The 21714-nt window shown below is 43.3% G+C and overlaps 1 long non-coding RNA gene across 1 annotated transcript in view; it reads left to right on the top strand.

Annotated features, from left to right (window-relative positions):
• LOC149119791 (uncharacterized) overlaps positions 1–19355 on the top strand; it is a 76267-nt gene extending 56912 nt beyond the window's left edge. The window contains exon 3 of the long non-coding RNA XR_016227135.1: positions 19140–19355. This is a non-coding gene — a long non-coding RNA (uncharacterized LOC149119791). The remainder of the gene's footprint in view (positions 1–19139) is intronic.
• The last annotated feature ends 2359 nt before the right edge of the window (positions 19356–21714 follow it).

The raw sequence follows: 21714 nt of genomic DNA, 5'->3' as shown, positions 1-21714 counted from the left end.
GAGAGAGGGAGAGGTCTTCCATCTGCTGGTTCATTCCCCAAATGCCTGCAATGGTCAGAGCTGGGCTGACCTGAAGCCAGGAGCCAGGAGCCAGGAGCTTCTTCTGGGTCTCCCACTGGGTCCAGGGCCCAAGGACCTGGGCCATCATCTACTGCTTTCCCCGGCCATAGCAGAGAGCTAGATTGAAGTGGGGTAGCTGGGACTTAGAAAAAATTCCCCCCTCCCTTTGAAAACAATCCACCTGGCATGGCCCATATGGGATGCGGGCACTGAAGGGGGCAGCTTTACTCACTCTGCCACAGCCCTGGACCCCACACTGAATTAACTAAGAAGTCCAGATACTTGTCTTATTTTGGGTTCTGTGTTTAACCCATGACATTTTTTGGCATAGGACGATATTAGTTCTACATTTTCATAAAGACTGTGGTCTGTGGAAGCATCTATACAAGTTGTTAATGGGAGGAGGGGTCAAAAAGAAGAGGGGAAAGAAAAAAGTTCACCTCTCCCCCCACAGAGATGTAGAGTAGATGTGACCTTGAAAACTATTGCTGAGTGAGTTTCAGTGTAATGCAGTTTTCACATGAAGAACTGAGTGATTCCAGTGTCCTGATAGAATGTCATTGTCACCAGATTACCAGTTTATGAAACTCATTTAGCATAATGAGGCCATCTAGGAAGTGAACACAGAAAGTGATTTCTGGATAGAGGGTGTTAGGGTGACAGCATTTCTCCTCTCAGCCCCAGTGTGTTGTTTTTGACCTTTTCTCCAGTGCCCTCCCTATCACAGTGCTTGTGAGTGGACCAGCATTTTCGTGCTTCCGGTGGGAAGCAGCTCTTGTAACAACTGTAAGAGCACTTTCTGAGCAACTGTGTTGTTTACCTGTTAATACGACTTGGAAAAAGCTGAGAACAGGATGCTTAGACTCATCAGGCTAACTGGCTGTCCTTGGCACATCCTTCCCCTCATGGCTATAGGTTTCTGGCAAGTTTTATAAAATGTGTAAGAGAGAAATATTTTTTTATATGTTCTTTTTTTTTTTTTTTTTTTTTTGGACAGGCAGAGTGGACAGTGAGAGAGAGAGACAGAGAGAAAGGTCTTCCTTTGCCATTGGTTCACCCTCCAATGGCCGCCATGGCCAGTGTGCTGCAGCCAGCACACCGCACTGATCCGATGGAAGGAGCCAGGTACTTCTCCTGGTCTCCCATGCGGGTGCAGGGCCCAAGCACTTGGGCCATCCTCCACTGCACTCCCTGGCCACAGCAGAGAGCTGGCCTGGAAGAGGGGCAACCGGGACAGAATCCAGCACCCCGACCAGGACTAGAACCCGGTGTGCCGGTGCTGCAAGGCGGAGGATTAGCCTGTTGAGCTGCAGTGCTGGCCTAAGAGAGAAATATTTTGTATGAGATACATAAGCTGGTAACGAAGTAACACCTGGACAGTAGGGACTCCATTTTGGAGCACCTGAGACTCCCATCTTGAGAAAGCACCCACCCCCCAACCATGAGATTCTGGTCTGAAACTATGATCTAAAGCACCATGCATTTGTGTCCCTTCCTCCTTCTTTCCTTCAATGCTGGAGCAGCCTTAACAGAGTTAAGCTGGGTAGCACTGGTCATTTTGGCTTTGGGTGCTTGGAAAGCAAGAGGAATTGTTTTTTCTGCAGAAAGGGATTGAGGAGGCATAGACAAAGTCAGCAGTAGCTTTCTTGGCTCCATCGTATGTAAAATTGAGTCAGAATATTTGTGGTCAGTTTTCTCTAAACAGAAAGGCAGAATGAGAGAGGGGCTTTTTTTATTTGTTCTCCTTAATTTTAATCTATTTTCTATTTTTTTAAAAAAGTTTTTTTGTTTATTTGAGAGGTAGAGTTATCAGCAGAGAGATAGAGAGAAAGGTCTTCCATCTGCTGGTTCACTCCCCAGTTGGCTGCAATGTTCGGAGCTTTGCTGATCTGAAGCCAGGGGCCAGGAGCTTCTCCTGGATCTCCCACATGGGTGCATGGGCCCAAGGACTTGGGCTATCTTCTACTACTTTCCCAGGCCACAGCTGAGAGCTGGATTGGAAGAGGAGCAACTGGGACTAGAACCAGCACCCATATGTGATGCCAGCACAGAAGGTGGAGGATTAACCTACTGCGCCACAGTGCTGACCCCTCTTTTTTTTATTCTAAGAGAGAGATCTTCATCTTCTGGTTCACTCCCCAAATAGCCACAACAGCCTCTGCTGTGCTAGACTGAGGCCAGGAGCCAGGAGTCAGATCTCCTACTTGGGTGTAGGGACCCAAGTACTTGATCCCAGACCATTGGCAGGGAGCTGGATGTGAAATGGAGCCACCAGGACTGGTACCTATATGGGATGCCAGTATTACAAGGGATGTTTTCAACTAGCTGAACCATAGGGTGGACCCCTTTCTAAAACTTTTTAAAAGAAATTTATTTATTTGTGGCCGGCGCCGTGGCTCAACAGGCTAATCCTCCACCTAGCGGAGCCAGCACACTGGGTTCTAGTCCTGGTTGGGGTGCCGGATTCTGTCCCTGTTGCCCCTCTTCCAGGCCAGCTCTCTGCTGTGGCCAGGGAGTGCAGTGGAGGATGGTCCAGGTGCTTGGGCCCTGCACCCCATGGGAGACCAGGAGAAGCACCTGGCTTCTGCCTTTGGATCAGTGTGGTGCACTGACCACGCGCGCCGGCCGCGGCGGCCATTGGAGGGTGAACCAATGGCAAAAGGAAGACCCTTCTCTCTGTCTCTCTCTCTCTCTCACTGTCCACTCTGTCAAAAAAAAAAAAAAAGGAATTTATTTATTTGATAGGCAGAGTTAGAGGAAAAGATAAACACACACACACACACACGCAGATATCAATCTTCCATCTACTGGTTCACATCCTCAGTGGCTACAACAGCCAGCGCTGGACTGGATCAAAGCAGGAGCCAGGAGATTCATCCACGTCTCCCATGAAGAAGCAGTGACGCAAGCACTTGGGCTATCCTCTGATACTTTCTCAGGCACCTTACCAGGGAGCTGGATGAGAAGTAGGGTAGCTGCGACATGAACCACAGCCCATGTGGGATGTCAGTGTCACAGGCAGTGGTTTTACATATTATGCCTCAATACTGGCCCCATGTATGCTGGAAACATATTTAAGGGTTATTAGAAGGCCAGTTGATTGCCATCAGATGCCATTCAGGCCTGTCCTACAGAACCATTTTGAAATAAGTAACATTTCTCACATGATTGAATGTCAGTCTACAAGACTGCTTCCAAAGGGAGAGAGCTTCAGGGGCAAAGGGGGCAGTGGTGTAGAAAGGGAGTAGGAATGAAGGAGGAGGGAGGAGGTGGAGGTCAGTAGAGAGGTTGGGAAGTACTCAAAAGCAAAAAGTAATAGGACACAGGTCATTTGTGCAGATTGCCAAAATTAACCATGTATATTATAGCTTTTTAAAATTCAGAGTTAATTTCTGACATAATTTCTGATATAGTTAACTCTCATTTCTGTTTTTTCATATGATAATGTTTATGAGCAGTAGAGAATGGGTGTAATTAAATGCAAAACCATACTCCTATAGAAGAAATTTGTATTAGATGCCAGCACCACAGGCAGTGTTATTTCCTATGAAATTATTCCCATGTTTCCTGATTAACATTCTCTGTTGGTTGAAGAGGATGGCAGGGTGGGAGACCAGGGAAAGAGTGAGCACCTGTTTTCTGTTCAGTTGTGCCGAGCAGCAGGGAAACTATCAGGGAAGTTTGTGAGCAGGAAAAGTGAGGTTGGAGGGTGAGAGAAGGCAGTGTAGAAGGTAAGTAGAGAGTAAATAATTGCAGAACATATTCACAGATTAGTTTGGCAAAAGCCAAGTGTGATCAGAGACCTAAAAAGAGGGAAAGAAAAGTTAAGACAGAGAGCAGAAGAAATGGGAAATTGGAAGCATCGGAAGGGATTTTGATTCTAATCACACACACTTTTGGAAGGTGTGGGGAAACAGGCCCTTGCACTCATTTTGGCAGGAGAATAACACAGTACTCTCTTTGGAGGATAATTTAGCAGATCAAAGTTCTTTAAATGTAAATGTCCTTTGCTAGGATTCAACTGCAAATTTATCTAACATGTATTTGGTCAAATACATAAAGACCAAGTCAGGTCTTTGTAGTATTGTTGAAGATGGGAATAAATCAGAAGCAACCTAAATGTATATTGACAGAGAAGTGGTAAAATGCATTATGCTATATCTGTACAGTCAAATACTAAATATGTAATAGGTCTGAAAAATGGTGTAGGGACAGAGTACTTATGTAAAACAAGGTACAGAAAAAATGCCCCTTTGTAAAAAAAAGGACACATGCATATGTATCTCTTTATAAAGTGCTATTTACTCATTGTCATTTCATTCAGAAGGCAGAGAGACAGGCAAGGAGAGCTGTTCCATCTCTCCCTGTGAATCTGCTGATTTGCTCCCCAAGTGGCTGCAATGGCTGGGGCTGAGCCAGGCCAAATCCAAGAGCCAGGAGCCAGGGGCCAGGGGCCAGGAGCCAAGAGCTTCCACCAGGTCATCTTTCACTGTTTTCCCAGGCACATAAACAGGGATTTGGATCAGAAGTGGAGCAGCTGGGACACAAACTAGTGCCCATAAGTGATGTCAGCATTAAAGGTGGTGGTTTCACCCATTTATGCCACAATGCCAGCCCTCTGCACAAATATCTTTATGAAGGCACTTCAAAAAGTTCATGAGAAATAGAATTAAAGATGACATTATTTTGGTGCAAAACTTGTAATCCATTCACCTCTTTTCATAATACACACTACACAAATGGTTTTGAAACCTTCTTGTATGCATGGACTTTGGAATTAGTTATAAGGGCCGACATTGTGCTGCAGCAGGTAAAGCTGTCACCTGCTGTGCCCATTGGGCACTTGTTTAAGTCCCAGCTGCCCCACTTCTGATCTAGCTCTCTGCTATGACCCAGGAAAGCAGTGGAAGACGGCCCAAGTCCTTGGACCTCTGTGCCCATATGGGAGACCTGAAGAAGCTCCTGGCTTTGGATCTGCTCAGCTCTAGCCATTGTGGCCATCTGGGGAGTGAACCAACAGATGGAAGACCTCGCTTTCACTCTCACTCTCTCTGTCTCTGCCTCTCTGTAACTGCTTTTCAAATAAATAAAAATAAAAATTTAAAAAGAAATTAATTACAGCAAATTAGACTTAATCATTTGATTACATTTTCATGATACTTTAAAGTACTCTTGTATATATGCATATAGAAATCTCAGAAGATAATGTAGGAATTAGTTAAGAGTAGTTTGTTCTGGGAAATATGACTAGTATAGGATGCAGGGAGTCATGTTTTCATTTTATACTCTTCTGCAGTCTTTAATAGCTAATATGTGTGTTGTTATGAAGATGTACTTTTAAAGGTAGAGAGAGAGAGAGAGAGGGAGAAGTTGAGGGAGTGAAGGAGAGAGAGAGCTTCCATCTACTGTTTTCTTCCAGAAATGGCTTCAATATCTAGGGTGGGCTAGGATAAAGCCAGAGACCAGGAATCCCATGTGGGTCTGCCACGTAGGTGATAGGGATCAATGTGGTGGAACGAGAAAATGAGAAGGTCATGCCAAGATGGTCACTGGCAACAGAAACTGCCTGGCAACAGGCCATGATTGGATGGCTTCGGAAACCACATGACAACAGAGCCTGACTGACAACAGGCTGTGATTGGATGGTTTCAGAAACTGCCTGGCAACAGAGCCTGGCTGGCAACAGGCTGTGATAGGATGGCTTTGGAAACTGCCTGGCAACAGGCTGTGATTGGTTAGGGCATAGACCACCCCTTGACTGGATTGGCTGCCTTACTATATAAGCAGCTGTAGCAACTGCTTGCCTCAGGCCTGCTTTCACCCGACTCCTGGGGTCTGTGTGGTGACTCTGCACCTCTTTCCCCCACCACGCTCTTCCTCTCAGAAACGAATCCCAGCAACAGGGATCTAGGCACTTGGGTCACTGTCTGTCCTTCCAGGTGCATTACCAGGAAACTGGATTATCAGGGAGCTGGAACAGAAGAGCAGGCAGGACTCATATCAGGCTTTCTGTTATGGGATACTGGTATTCTAAGCAACAGCTCAACCTGCAGAATCACAATGCCACCCCATGTATTATTTTTATAATTAAAATGTCTAGATTTTGATTTTAAAATGATAATTTGTGGTTACTAAGACAGAAAAAGTATATTATGCAATAACTGAGGAATTGAAAATGAAATAAAGACTTTAGTTAATGATATGTCCATATCAGGGCCAGTGTTGTGGCACTATGGGTTACGCCACCTCTACATGCAAGCAATCCCACCTGCATGTTGGTTGCAGTCTCAGCTGCTCCACTTCCAATCCAGCTCCCTGCTCATGAAGTGGAAAAACTAAGGTAGATAGATAGTTCATGAGCTGAAAGCCATACCTCCTCCACCCCCAGGTAATCCTATCACCCACATGTCAAGCAGACTATGTAACCACTGCCCTTTTGGAAGCTCATAAGAAGCTTGGTGAAGGGGACTGCATGCTTGCTCTCTCTCCCCTCGTGCATACAGAAGAGCCTGGTATGGAAGTCTGTCTTTCCCCTTCCTGCCACACTCTGCTTTAATAAAGGCTATTTATTCCTATGTATTCTTACTATAAATAAACCTCATCATGCTGCATGTTGTATTTGTGCCTGAACTTAGAATTCTTCTTTAAGTAAAAGGCAAGAGCATGAAATTGAAGTTTGAGCCTAAGCTAGCCCACAACACTAGTGCACCTGGGAAAGCAGCCCAAGTGCTTGTGTCTCTGCCATCCATGTGGGAACTCAGATGGAGTTCCAGGCTCTTGGCTTTGGCTTATGATGGGACAAGAACATAAGTGTCAGTCATTTTAGGTTCTTGTTACCCCTGCCTTCTTTCAAGAGACCAGTTCAGTCTCACATCCTATATTGTTCCCACCTCACCCCGTACTTTCTTCTCCAGGTTTGGAAGCCCTTGAAAAACTTGGAAAACCTATATGGAGAAGCTCATCTCCACCTACTATTCCCCACCTTTACCCTAACCCACCTAAGATATAATAAGGCCCAGGTTGCTGGTGTCTGGGACTTCAGCCACATGTTTGGTCTTTGTGCACACTAGCAGCTGGTCAACTTCCGCAAGTTTATTTTCTTTGAATAAATTCAGTCTGACTGTGAGTTCGTATCATCTCCTTATGTGTGGTGTGTCATGTGAGGGGGGAGTGAGGGAATGGCAACTGGCCCCAGTCAGCCACTCCTGTATCCTTTTGGTAAGAGCTGTGCATATTAACATTTCTCCAGACTTTCTTCTCCTTTCTGAACTCTTTTCCCTTTTTACTGTCTCTGCCCCCCCCTTCTCTTTCCCACCATGTCCTTTTCCCTTCTGACTCAGATGGCCCTGAGAGATGCTCTCCAGATCACTTTCTCATCTGCTTGCACTTTCTCATTTCTCAATGCATTTACAGAGCTTTTGCCAGATCTCATCACTGCAGGCCACAGCGAACCTAATTCTCAACCCACTGGCTTGGTAAGAGAGGTCTCTGCCACCTCAAGCATATTGGGACGATGCTCATGAGGCTTCTTCCTCCCTTTAGGGCCTGGGTATTTGGTTGGGCCAGTTCATGCCCCTCTTAGGGCCTGGCATGTTTAGTCAGTTTCCTGCTCTTGGGGGAAATGCTTATCTGTAACAGCTTAAAATTGGGACACCGGTCCGAGCTTGGTCCGATTCTTGTGGTCTCCTCTTAGAGAACTCAGAACTTAGGTTCTCATTTGGGGTGACTTTCCTGTGAAAGGACCTTCTTCCCTCAGGCCATATTTTGCTTAATTCATGGGTTCTAAATCTCAATTCCCCTCTAGCCTGCCTCTTTTTTTTTTTCAAGATTTTATTTATTGGCAAGTGCCATGGCTCACTTGGCTAATCCTCTGCCTACAGTGCTGGCACCCCGGGTTTCTAGTCCCTGATGGGGCATCCGTTCTGTCCCAGTTGCTCCTCTTCCAGTCCAGCTCTCTGCTGTGGCCTGGGAAGGCAGTGGAGGATGGCCCAAGTGCTTGGGCCCTGCAACTGCATGGGAGTCCAGGAGGATGCACCTGGCTCCTGGCTTCAGATCAGCACAGTGCACCAGCTGTAGCAGCCATTTAGGGGGGTGAACCAACGGAAGGAAGACCCATCTCTGTGTCTCTCTGTCTCACTGTCTAACTCTGCCTCTCAAAAAAGAAAAAAAAGATTTTACTTATTTTATTTGAGAGTATTGGGCATTGCCTAAAATCTCCACCCCAATATGGTGCCTGGTGGATGTTTGAGGGGTGTGTCTGTGGCTGCTGCCATTAAGCTACATATGATCATCAGACCACTGGCAGGGATAGGTCTGCTTTAGTTCCAGACATGTGGACAGTGCATGATCTCTATACTTTGCTTAAGGTGCCCCTGTGTGTGGTCCACCCATGCCTGCATGACCTTTTCACTGATTGGCTCCCCTACTGTGCATGTCTTTCATAAGCTTTATACCTGCACACTTCCTCAATAAAGTGGTTCCTGCTTCAACAGAACTCATGGGTGCTTGTGGTGTGTTCACCTGTCAACCTTACCCTTCCCGTTCACCTTTTTGGGGAGGGCTTGTGCTGCCCCTGCTGGTCAGGGGCTAGCATCGGGCTTGAGACCCCAACATGAGAGTTATAATTACAGAAAGAGAGAGGGAGAGACAGAGAAAGGTCTTCCTTCCATTGGTTCACTCTCCAAATGGCTGCAATGGCCGGAGCTCTGCTGATCAGAAGCCAGAAGCCAGGAACCTCTTCCTGGTCTCCCACATGGATTCAGGGACCCAAGGACTTGGGCCATCTTCTGCTCCTTTCCCAGGCCATAGCAGACAGCTGGATTGGAAGTGGAGCAGCCAGGACACGAACCAGTACCCACATGGGATGCTGGCACTGCAGGTGGAGGCTTTATTCCCTATGCCACAGCAGTGGCCCATAAAGACATTTAACTAGCTACTTCCTATCCTTCTATGAGTCCTAAAATCCTAAAACCTAACATAATGCAGCCACATCTCGCACTGCTACTCTATATCACATCTAGATTCTCTCTCACATGAAGACAAACATCTCTGTTCCAGCCATCTGCAGTAATATATTTGGCAGTGCTGGCAAAGAAATCTCAAGAACTGTGGCAAGTCCTGAGCAACTTCACTTGAAAGAATGCCCCATGCCTAGCCTTCTTCTATCTTTTCCCCTGCTTTGTCTAGTGGCAGCCAAAATCTCTTCGCTAATATTTCATGGAGACAAAGTCTTGCCTGTTATTTTAACCTGGCCACCTTGGAATTTCTCATGACCACCACCAAGTGGGCCACCAAGTCCTTTGTAAAGTCCTGGTAGGATTTCAGGAATGCCACACCCATGAAGCCCTCTATCCAGCAATGTTCCACACAAGGGGTGGAAAGGAAATAAAGGGCCCCTCCCATGGAAACATTACCCTGGGAGATAGCTCTCCTAACCTATGTGGAATAATGCTCGAACCAACTGGCTCACTGGGTTCATTACTATTTCCAGGTATAACTTTCTCTGCACAGTAGCACTTCATTCTGTCACCTATTACATTGTCCTCATTGGGAATCTCTTCAACAAGAAGGTGCCCATCTGCTCTGATGAATGTCCTCCTTCATGAAATTGAATGTGATGTTGAACAATCACTAGTGAGTAACTCATCTGTGGCACCCTGGCCACTGGGCACAGTCAACCTTGGGGTCATGGAGCTGCCTGAAGATGTAGTTGTTTCAGACAGTTCCAAGTAGCTGATGGTTGACCAGACATTATTAGCCCAAGGTGTTTTCTGGATGAAAAACTAGGCTCAAATTCAGTTTAAAATCCAAAAAGATGTCTTTGGTAAATAACGATCTCGTGCATGAAATTTTGGTTCAGTTGTAAAATTCAACTGGATATTGGGTTTGAGGGAATTTCTGTCTTGAATCTAGGAAGATTATTTAAAGAATTATTTTATTTAGTTGAAAGAGTTACAGAGAGAGGTACAGCCAGAGAGAGAGATTGCCCATTCCACTGGTTTACTCCCCAAATAACAGCAATGGCCAGAGCTGATCTGATCTGATCCCAAGCCAGGAACCAGGAGCTTTTTACAGATCTCCATGGGTGCAGGGGCCCAAGGACGTAGGCAATCTTCTACTGCTTTCCCAGGCCATAACAGAGAGCTAGATCAGAAGTGGAGCAGCCGGGACTTGAACCATCGCCCATATGGGATGCTGGTGCCACAGGCTGGGACTTTAACCCACTGCGCCACAGTGCTGGCCCCTATTTTGTAATCTCTGATTTACAGTCTATAAAATAATTTACATTTGTTAACAAATATATTTTTACAAATGTTCATATATGAAAAATTATTCAAGACCGCTTGAGATTAAGGTTGAAATTTGCTATATTCTTTTATTTAGAAAATCTCTTGATTTGGAGATTTTTAAAGGATCAATTCAAAATGTAACTCAAGGAAATCAGAACTATTTGGTGATAGTCTTAATTGCTAATTCTGAAATAGATTAAAAGCATCTCCTTTTAATAGTTTTTTTGTTTAATTGGTGACTGTCAGTTTTCTACCAACTCCAGTAAGCTCTCTTTTCTTCTCTATTTCTCTGTTAAAATTGCTTCAAATTATGAGATGATTCTGTGTGCTAACTCATTTAAGGTTTTACTTATCCATTTTAGAGAAAGACCAAAGAGATCAATTGTTTAAAAACACCTGAGTCTTTATTAATAAGAGTTGTGGTTTGATTATATGCTCATTTTAAAGCATTTGAGGGATCACTTTTGAACAATGATCAAGTCTGGCCTATATTGCATTAAGATGTTAAGGGATCCTATTTCTACCAGACATTTTAAGCCTTCTTGGACTAAAATCTTTGCAGGCATTCAAAAAATAAAGTTCCAAATTCTTTGGACTTTGATATTTCCAGTTGGGCCCTGGAAATGTCAAAGGATATTTCTTTCATCTTGTAGAGACATCAACTAATTAGGCTAATTGGGTTATATTAAAGGTAGTGTCAAGATGTGAAATGGTACTAAATGTTATGATGATGTAAAATGCTATCAATACAAATGTCCAAATGCTACAAAAGTCCTATCATCTTGTTGTGTTGCTATCAGTCATGATGGTTATCTTCATGAAAAGGTCCTAGAGGCCTAAAAGAGATAAATGTTTTATAAAATCTTGCAGATGCTTTCGAAAATACTGTCTAGAGTAGGCAATCACCTCTTCTTTTTATTTAATGAGTTTATAAATTTAACCATTTACAATTTTACCTATTTAAAGTCTTTCATCATTCACATTTTGTACTAAAAATCAGATTTACTGCTCATGGAAATTGAAACATTGTGGGCTCTATGTTTAAAATGTGTCCTCTTCAAGGTTCTGAAAGACTTTTTGTACAGCAAACATTTGAAACCTTCCTTTTCAAACCAAACTAAGGGAGAGAGGGTCTTAATAATTACTTCAAAATGCATGACAATTTAGATAAGATGGTCTTAATGTTTGATCTTACCTAGAGGGACATACCTTTCCTTATGGGCATAATCTTATCTTTCTTTTTTTATTTTTATTTATTCTAAAGGTTTATTTTTATTTTATTTATCTGAAAGAATTACAAAGAGAGAGAGAAGTCTCCCATCTTCTGGTTCACTCTGCAAACAGCCACATGAGCAGAACTATTCCAAAGTCAGGAGCCAGGAGCTTCTTCCTAGTTCTCCCGCATGGATCCAGGGGCCCAAGGAATTGTGCCATCCTCTGCTGCTTTCCCAGGTGCATTAGCAGGGAGCTGGATCAAAAGTGAAGCATCTGGGACTTGAACTGGCATCCGTATGGTGAGCCAGCACTGCATGCTGGGGCTTTAACCTGCTGTGCCACAGTACCAGCCCTGAAAAACACTGTGATAACATGCCTGTGACTATAGATTTGTAGCCCTGGCCACCAAGGATTAGGGATGGGATTGAGCACCCCCTTGGCTGACCTTCCCAAAGGCTGCCTCTGTAGTCCACTTTAACAGAGACTAGGAGGAAGAGGAGTTATTTAGGCAGCCAATGTACAGGAGCAATGTAAGGATAGATGGCAGGCCAATTAATGGCTGCCTTACATAGGAGTCTTCCACCAAGGAGACCCAACAAAGCCAGTCTACCTCAAATGGCACTGATTGGCAATATGAGCAATCTGGGCATTGGGCAAGCAGCAGTCATGCTAGAAGATGGCTCCTGAAGGGGCCTGACAACTCTACGAAGAGCGACACTACTGGAAATGGAACTGCCCTGGAGGTTGAAGGACTCCTGGGTCAGAGCTGCAGACCCTGTTGGCCCTCCCTAAACTGAAAAAGCCCTTCATTCTTCCCAACTTCCAAAGTAACCAGCATGGTTGAAGGGATGATCTAGGATCAGTAACATTGCAGGCAGAGCTCTAAATTTCTTTTAGAGATGTCACCTATTAAAACTAATCTATTCAGGCCAGCTCTCCTCCCAGGACCAGAAGCAGGCCAGACTAACTACCCCACAGCTCCTTGACTGCATGTACACACTAAACAAAACAGGAGCACTCAGGCGTACATCTGTCTTCACATTAACTGGCAGGACTCTTTTGCTCTCCTATATCCCTCTTTGTTCTCCTCATTTTGGCCATCGGCAATGTTTCTAATTTCTCCTTTTATCCTCATAGTCATAATGCTTCCATTATTACCATGTACAATTAACATATTTCAAAAGTCTTTACAGGAGCATATGACTACTAAATCCCCAGCAATTATGCAGGAAAAACCCAAGACTGCTCTTCAATCAATCCAATCCAGAGTACAGATACTCACTCCATGTCAATGGTTCATATCAGCAAGAAGTAGCCAGAAAGAAACTGGAACCCCATGTCCTTATCTATACTCAGAGTTGGGACTGATGGAACAAGGACATAAGCCTCAGTCATTTCAGGTTCTTGTTACCCCTTCACCCCTTCTGCTTTCTTTCTTTCCTTTTCTGTCTGCCTTCCTTCCTCCCTTCCTCCCTCCCTCCCTTCCTTTCATTTATTCATTCATTTCAGATTCTTCTGTTTCCTTCCTTCCTTCCTTCCTTCCTTCCTTCCTTCCTTCCTTCCTTCCTTCCTTCCTTCCCTCCCTCCTTCTTTCCTTCCTTTGTCCCTTTCAAGATTTAATTTGAAAGAGTTACACACAGAGAGAAAGAGAGGCAGAGAGAGAGAGAAAGAGGTCTTCCATTTGCTGCTTCACTCCTCAAATGTCTGCAATGGCCAGAGCTGAGCTGATCTGAAGCCAGGAGCCAGGGTTTTCCTCTGGGTTTCCCCATGGGTACAGGGGCCCAAGGACCTGGGCCATCTTCTACTGCTTTCCCAGGCCATAGCAGAGAACTGGATCAGAAGTGGAGCAGCCAAGTCTCAAACCAGTGCCCATATGGGGTGCTGGCACTGCAGGCGGTGCTTTACTCGCTATGCCACAGTGCCAGCCCCTATATTTTATAAGAAGGTATTTCAAAAGTTTCATGGACAATACACATCATTATTTCATTTTATAACCATGAAATTTTGAGTGCTTTTATATAAAGCATTGCTAAAGAACTAAAAATCATTAGGATGATAGAATGTATGTAAATTCCACAGAAGAGAAAAATCTACCCAACTTGGACCTCCGTATCTGTTCAAGCTGATGTACTAAGACTTTTAAATTGGTATAATGATTGAAAATGTTAGAGATTCCCAAAACAAATGTACCTATTTTTAGTCTATTTGATTGTAAGTAAAATATGCAACTTATTTTTTTATTATTTTTAAAATAAAATTGAGGCCCAGAACTGTGAAAATAGTGGGTAAAGCCAGCGACTATGATGCTGGCATCCCATATGGCCACCAATTCATGTCTCAGATGGTCGAAGTATTTGGGGTCCTGCACCTATGTGGGCAGCCCAGAAGGAGCTCCTGGTTTCTGGATTTGGATCAACCCAGCCCTGGCCATTGTGGCCATTTGGGATGTGAACCAACAAATGGAACCAACATCTCTCTCTTTCTCTCTCTATCTCTCTCTCCCTCTCTTTCTCTATATTTCTCTATATCTCTATCTCTATAGCTATCTCTATAATTCTTTCAAATAAATTTTAAAAATCTCTATCAAAATGGGTTTAAATATTTTCAGCTATTTCCTACAATATAGAAGAATACAGGACCTTTGAAGAAACATTAAAGAATTCATTTTAACGTTGGATAAAATCACCTATTTTTTCTCTTTTTAAAGATATATTGCACTCATTTGAAAGGCAGATTTGTAAGGATGGAGAAACAGAGTCAGAGATTTTCCATCTGCTGCTTCACTACCCAGATGGCTGCAATGGCCAGAGCTGGGTAAAACCAAAGCCAGGAGAAAGAAGCTTCCTCCTCGTCTTCCATGTAGATGGCAGGGACCCAATCATGTGGGTCATTTCAGCTGCTTTCCCTGGCCATTAGCTGGGAGCTGGATAGGAAGTGGAGCATCAGGACCTGAACAGGTACCCATATGAGATGCCAGCCTTGCAGATAGGACATAACCTCCTCAGCCACATTGATGAGCTCCTAAAATCACCTATTTCTAAAGAGTTTATTTTCATTTATATTCTTTTTATGAAAGACTTATTTGTGTATTTGAAAGTCAAAGTTACGGAGAAGAGAGAAAGACAGATCTTCCATCATCTGGTTCATTCCCCAAATGGCTACAAAGACAGGGGTTGGGTTAGGTCAAAGCCAGGAACTTCGTCCATGCCTGCCACATGGATGAAGGAGCCCAAGCACTTGGCCAATTCTCTAATGTTTCCTCAGGCCATCATCAAGGAGCTGTAGAAGTGTAGCAGTCAGAACTTGAACTGGCACCCATATAGGATTTCATTCTCACAAATGGTGGCTTAAATGCTAGTCCCTCCTTATATTCTTTATAAAATTACTTTTAAAAGTCTCCTTCTAAATAAGCAAAAGATATCTCTATTATTTACCAAGGTTATTGTGCAATTTATTAATTGTCTCTATTTACAAGTCAAGCTAACACCAGGATTTGTTAGAAGACCCAAATGGGGGCAGTGCTATGGTGCAGTGGGTTAAAGTCCTAGCCTGCAGCACCAGCATCCTTTATGGGCACCAGTTCAAGTCTTGCCTGCTCCTTTTCTGATCCAGCTCTCTGCTATGGCCTGGGAAAGCAGTGGAAGATGGCCCAGGTCCTTGGGCCCCTAACCTACATGAGACACTTGGAAGAAGCTCCTGGCTCCTGGCTTGGATCAGTTCAGCTCTGGCCATTGCAGTCATTGGGGAGAGAACCAGTGGAATGGAAGACATCTTCTCTCTCTCTCTCTCTTGCTCTCGCTCTTGCTTTCACTTTGGCTCTGGCTCTGGCTCTCTCTGTAACTCTGTCTTTCAAGTAAATAAAACATATCTTTAAAAAAAGAAACTTAAATGAGTCCTACCCCTTGGGCATAAACTCAGCTAAATCTACAGTGTCTGTCATCTATCCATAGTAAAACTCAAGTCTGGTACATATCTCTTCAGCTAGACATTACTGTGTCCTTCCTTTAAGAATCAAGAACAGGGGCCAGCATTTGGTGCAGATTAAGCAGCTGCTCACAATGCTGGCATCCCAGATGAACTCAGGTTCCAGTCCCAGTTCTGATCCAGTTCACTACTAATGTGTGTAGGAAAGCAGCAGAACATTGCTGAAATACTTTGGCACTTCCCACTTTTATGGAAGAACCGTTGGAGTTCCATGCTCCTGGTTTTGGCATGGCGCAGTCATTTGGGGAGTGAACCAGCAGGTGGAAGGTCTCTCTCTCTCTCATAAATAAATATTTTAATAGAGTCCAGGACAGACTATAAATGTGCTACTACTCTACATTTGTCACTATGATGTGCTGAATAAAAAATAATTAATGTATATTATCATGTACTTATTTGGATGATTGATTACTGGTAATTAGTATTTAGTTTTAAAGAAAAAATTTCAAGGGACAGTATTCATCAATAGGAAAAAGTTGAAACAAAGCACTCTCTTTTTTTTTTTTTTTTCCTACAGGCAGAGTGGACAGTGAGAGAGAGACAGAGAGAGAAAGGTCTTCCTTTTCCATTGGTTCAACCCCCAATGGCCGCTGCACCCGCAATTGGGACAGAATCCGGCGCTCCATCCAGCACTACAACCTGGTGTGCCAGCGCCACAGGTGGAGGATTAGCCTATTGAGCCATGGCACCGGCCAAAGCACTTTCTTAATCTCACAAAGTCATGTGGCTAGGAAAAGGCATATCTGATTTTTTCTAATCAGCCTTCCTAAAATTTACAAATTTTTTTCTGGCAACAGTGAATTTGGCTCATCATAGAAAGTTCTTTGAAGGCTCTTATTAAACTTCTTCCTCTTTGAAAAAGTCAATTTTACTGCATGCTACTGCAAGAGGTAAATTTTTGATTTATAGGAAATTTGAAAACCAATTATGCTTAGTCTCTAATTTCTGATTTACTTATAGGACAGAAATTACACAGATAAATGTTACTTTGTCTAATTTTTAAAAATATTTACTTATTTATTTGACAAGCAGTCATAGATAGACAAGGGGAAAGACCAAGAGAGAGGTCTTCCATTTGCTAGTTCAATCCCCAAATGGACACAATGGCCAGAGCTGGACCAACTCAAAGCCAGGAACCATGAGTTTCTTCACACATGGGTACAGGGGTCCAAGCACTTGGGCCACCATCCACTGCTTTCCCAGGTCATTAGCACAGAGCTGGATTGGAAGTGGCGCAGCTGAGACATGAACCAGCACCTGTATGGGATACCAGTGCCACAGGCAGAGGCTTAATGATTATGGCACAGCACCAGCCCCCACTTTATTTAAATTTATGGTAAACTCATGAGTTGCACCACAATGCTATTTTCTTTTCCTTCCTTCCTTCCTTCCTTCCTTCCTTCCTTCCTTCCTTCCTTCCTTCCTTCCTTCCTTCCTTCCTTCCTTCCTTTCTTTCTCTCTTCCTTCCTTTCTTTCTTTCTTTCTCTCTTCCTTCCTTTCTTTGTTTCTCTCTTCCTTCCTTTCTTTCTTTCTCCCTTCCTTCCTTATTTTTCTGTGTCATGAAGCTTGCACATTGCATCCAGGGACATGGACCAGGGAGAGAGGCTTATGATTACTCTGTGCAAGAACTCTCCTCTTGGGGGTCAAAGCATCTGACAAGGAAGCTCTCCTAGATTAAGTCCTCAAGCGCCTCTCTCAATAACAAGCCAGAGAAGGTGTGCTAACTGGAGAGCATCTTTGGTTTAATTAACTCTGGGAGGTCTGAGTGTTGCTGGGGTCCTCATTGGGCTATAATAATGGGTCATGAATCATTGGAATGTGACTATTCACCACTAGAGGGCTCTGTAGGGTCAATTACATTTTCACAATCATTGACACCTGATTCCCCACTGTTGTCCCCAGCTGCTCTTCTGGGGAAGAAAATCTGCTTCACTTGCAGGATACTTAAGTCCAGCACTGGACGAAAGATAATTGAAAGAGCCCACAGCTGAGATAAAGGCATAAAGACCTTTGCTTCCATGTGAGAATGACTAAGAATACTGTCTTGGTTGGGTTGGGTAAAAGTCATCATGAAGAGGATCAGGGACCTCTGCATCTCCAAGTGTATTTCTACCTCCCAGCTGTGAACCCAGAATAGGGTATCCATTGATTAAACAATGATTCCATACTTCCATGTGGTGCTTCTCTGCTTAACACTGCCTGCTGAATTCTTGTTCCCATATATTTTTACCCAGCATGATTAATTTTCTCACTTCTGCCTGACAATACTCAACAATTTACACACTGTGCTCTACATTTGCACACACTGCCAGCACTTTCACTTGATGTACATTATAAACCTGATAAATTGCTCTAATGATTTTTATTATTCCATCATTGTAAAAAAATCCCAGTATCATGTTCTTTAATAAGTTTGGCATAATACTGAAAGTTGGATGTTTGCCATTGAAGACACTGTATTTTGGCTCACTGGTATTACCTAGATTAGGAGTAGTGATATCCTCTGGTTACACCTTCAATTTGAACTAAATTCTAAAACATAAATAAAATTGCTGATAATGGAGATGAAGTTAAAGAGGTAGAAGACAAAATTGGGCACTCTGATGGTGTGAGTGAGCTGTTTATGGTGATCAGTTTCTTATATAAAACCTGCTGCTGTGGGTTTGCCAAGTTATGTACCACTCAATAACCTTCTTCATGCATCTTTAAGAATTCTGTCCCAAATCTCGTCCCTTAATTTCACTTTCACAGTTACAGAAAATGAAATTTTGAACAAAGCTGCTGATTATGGATTTCAATTATTTGCAGAAAATCTGTCTTGCTAATGCATGAGTCAGTGATGCTAAAAGATTCCTCTTATCTCTCCCAGCAAGAATCTTTCATTGCCCACACTGCTGCTTGTGCTGTAGAAACTTAGAGCACTGAAGGTGTATCCAAAATGGAGGCTGTCATGATGAAATTATTGTAATATGCATTTTAAATAATCACCATATTTTTGTGTTGCTATTGACTAACTCACAGTATCATGTTATCCTTTGTTCAGCTGAGCTATATTGCAATCTTCTTTATGGACATGATCATCACTTTTTATCCAGAGATTAGCATTCCTTACATATCTCATCTGAGTTAGGCCACTCTCAAGGAATGAGGTTGTGTTGGTAAATAATTTAGTTATACTGTGTGTCCTGTGGAATGTAAAATTTAAAAGAGATAATTTATCATAACCATCTCAAAGGTCCTTTGGTACATCTTTCTGAATCACTTAGAGATGAGAACTCCTTTGAAAGAAGAAATGAAGTAGCTGACACATGGAGCCACTGCCTGTAATGCCAGCATCTCATGTGAGCACTGGTTTGAGTCCCAGCTGCTCCATTATGAGCCATCTCCCTGTTACTGCATCTATTTGGGGAATGAACCAGCAGATGAAGATCTCTGTCTCCACTGCAACCTTCTCTCTCTGTATCTCTGCCTTTCAAACAAATACTGTAAATCTTATTTTAAAAGAGTTTAGGGTCCAGCACTGCGGTGTAGTGGGCTAAGCCTCTGCCTGTGGTGCCAGTTTGAGTTCCAGCTGTTCTTCTTCCAATCCAGCTCTCTGCTTTGGCCTGGAAAAGCAGTTGAAGATGGCCCAAATGCTTGGGCTCCTGCACCCATGTGGGAGAGAAGAGTGAAGCTCCAGGCTTCTGGCCCCTGGCTTCAGATCAACCCAACTCAGTCTGTTGTGTCTACTGAGAAGTAAACCAGTGGATAGAAGATTTTTCTCTCTGTCTCTCCCTTTGTCTGTAACTCTACCTCTCAAATAAAACAATAATTTTTTTTTATTAAAAACAGAGTTTAGCCTCACCTTTGGAACTTCTAGTAATTTTGATGGGTTGAGAGGAAATTTGTAAAGTCTATGATACAACTGAGAGCCTTCCGAGTCCTAGCATGTAAGAAGAGAATAGCGAGCAGACAGCTGGTAGACAAGACCTAACAGGGTACAACCCATACATAGCATTGTCTTTCTGAAGACCACAGTAAGTCCTATGGTCCCTGTTCAAAGGTCATGGGAAACCATCCACACAGTTGAAAGAGGAGTGTGACTTGATGAGATTTTGGTTTGTAAAATGACCTTAGTATTAAAGAACATCTCCAGAGCAAACATAGAAGAGTACTGCTGAATGGTAAATCTTCATTAATAGTAACAAGACTTGATGAAAGAAATGGCACCTTTAAGGGAAATGTAATTCAGGGAAGGGAGATAAGAATTAGTGAATCTTTTCTCCTAAGATGGTACTTACACCAACTGTAGATATTGGGGCCCTAATTTGGTGTGTTGAAGAGGATTCCTCTAGGATCTGGAATAACTTGAGCATCAGAACACATAATTTCAGACTATAATACCTTTAACAAGATAAGAATCTATGAACTCATAATGATATAGTACATAATGACACACTAACTAGGACAGAAGAGTGAGCCCTTAGCTTTGATGCTAGATCAAATTATAAATGGAGAAACAATATTGGGAATTAAAACACCAGCATTTCATGTAGTATTGATGATTAAAAATACTATTAAAGGTAGTGGATGAAAATGTGATAGGAAATAGGATACTGGCATAAAATTGGAATAATTTTGTATTTTTTTTTATTTATTTTTTATTTTTTATTTTTTGACAGGCAGAGTCGACAGTGAGAGAGAGAGACAGAGAGAAAGGTCTTCCTTTGCCATTGGTTCACCCTCCAATGGCCGCCGCGGCCGGCGCGCTGCGGCCAGCACACTGCACTGATCCGATGGCAGGAGCCAGGTACTTATCCTGGTCTCCCATGGGGTGCAGGGCCCAAGGACTTGGGCCATCCTCCACTGCACTCCCTGGCCACAGCAGAGAGCTGGCCTAGGAAGAGGTGCAACCGGGACAGAATCCGGTGCCCCGACCAGGACTAGAACGCGGGGTGCCGGCCCCGCAAGGCGGAGGATTAGCCTAGTGAGCCGAGCGCTGGCAAATTGGAATAATTTTTAATAAAAGTCCACACATTCCAAAAAGGAATAAAAATGTGTATATAGCACAGCATATACAAATGCTGTGGTGCAGCAAGTTTTGCCACTGCCTGCCACACCAGCATTCCACATCAGAGTGCTGTGGTGCTGCCTCAAGTCCCAGCTTCTCTGCTTTTGATCAAGCACAATGTGAATGCACCTGGGAAGGCTTCAGAACATGGCCCAAGTCCTTGGGCCCTGCCACCCATGTGGAAGACCGGGAAATAGTCATTCATCCTAGCTTCAGCTTGACAAAGAACTTAACATTGCAACTCTTTGGAAATGAACCAGCAGAGAGAGAGACAGACAGAGAGAGAGAGATCCAGCTCTCTGCTATGGCCTGGGAAAGCAGTAGAAGATGGCCCAAGTGCTTGGACCTCTGCACCTGCATGGGAGACCCAGAAGAAGCTCTTGGCTCCTGGCTGTGGATTGATGCAGCTCTGGCTGTTGCAGCCAATTGGGGAGTTAACCAGTAGACGGGAGACCTGTCTCTCTCACTGCCTCTCTTTCTCTCAAATAAATAAATAAATCCTTTTAAAAGATATAGATGTAGACATAGATATAGGTATCGATCACTCATTGTAATTCTGCATTCAAAATGGATAAATAAATACTTAAAAGGTTGCATGTGAATTAATCTGGCAGAAATTCACTAAGTACCAAGTTGATAGCATCCATCATAGCACAGATGGGAGACTGAGCAGAGCCCAGCATCGAACCATGGTGCTTCTGATGAGAATACAGGGCCCACATTTTCTCAGAAAGGAACACTGGAGGGACCCATCTTGAGTCATCTCTGCTCTTGATATCTATTAAGGGTTTTCATATTAGAATTTCATATTAGAATTCCAGAAATATAACATGGAATCACAGTGGGAGAAACAATATTTTAACATGGTTGGAAAAAGATGTGATAGTTCTGTGGATTGGGTTGTGTTGGATTAATGTTGGTTTCTTAAATTGGGGTTCATATGCTATTTATCAGGGGACCACCCTATAGTTAGCAGAAACATCTTGGGTCAGGGGCAAAAGTGCTAAAAGGATACTAACTGGGCATTCTCAATGAATGGGACTCACTCATGGTATTTCTGTAAGTTTGAAATAATTTCAAAATTAACTACTCTTAAAATGACCAAATTGTAAGATG

This window comes from Oryctolagus cuniculus, chromosome 21 (genome assembly GCF_051225735.1).
Source record: "Oryctolagus cuniculus isolate XC-2025 breed Fujian yellow rabbit chromosome 21, ASM5122573v1, whole genome shotgun sequence".
Taxonomy (NCBI): domain Eukaryota; kingdom Metazoa; phylum Chordata; class Mammalia; order Lagomorpha; family Leporidae; genus Oryctolagus; species Oryctolagus cuniculus.
Note: the sequence above shows the minus strand (reverse complement) of the source record. Positions and strands in the feature narration are given on the sequence as shown.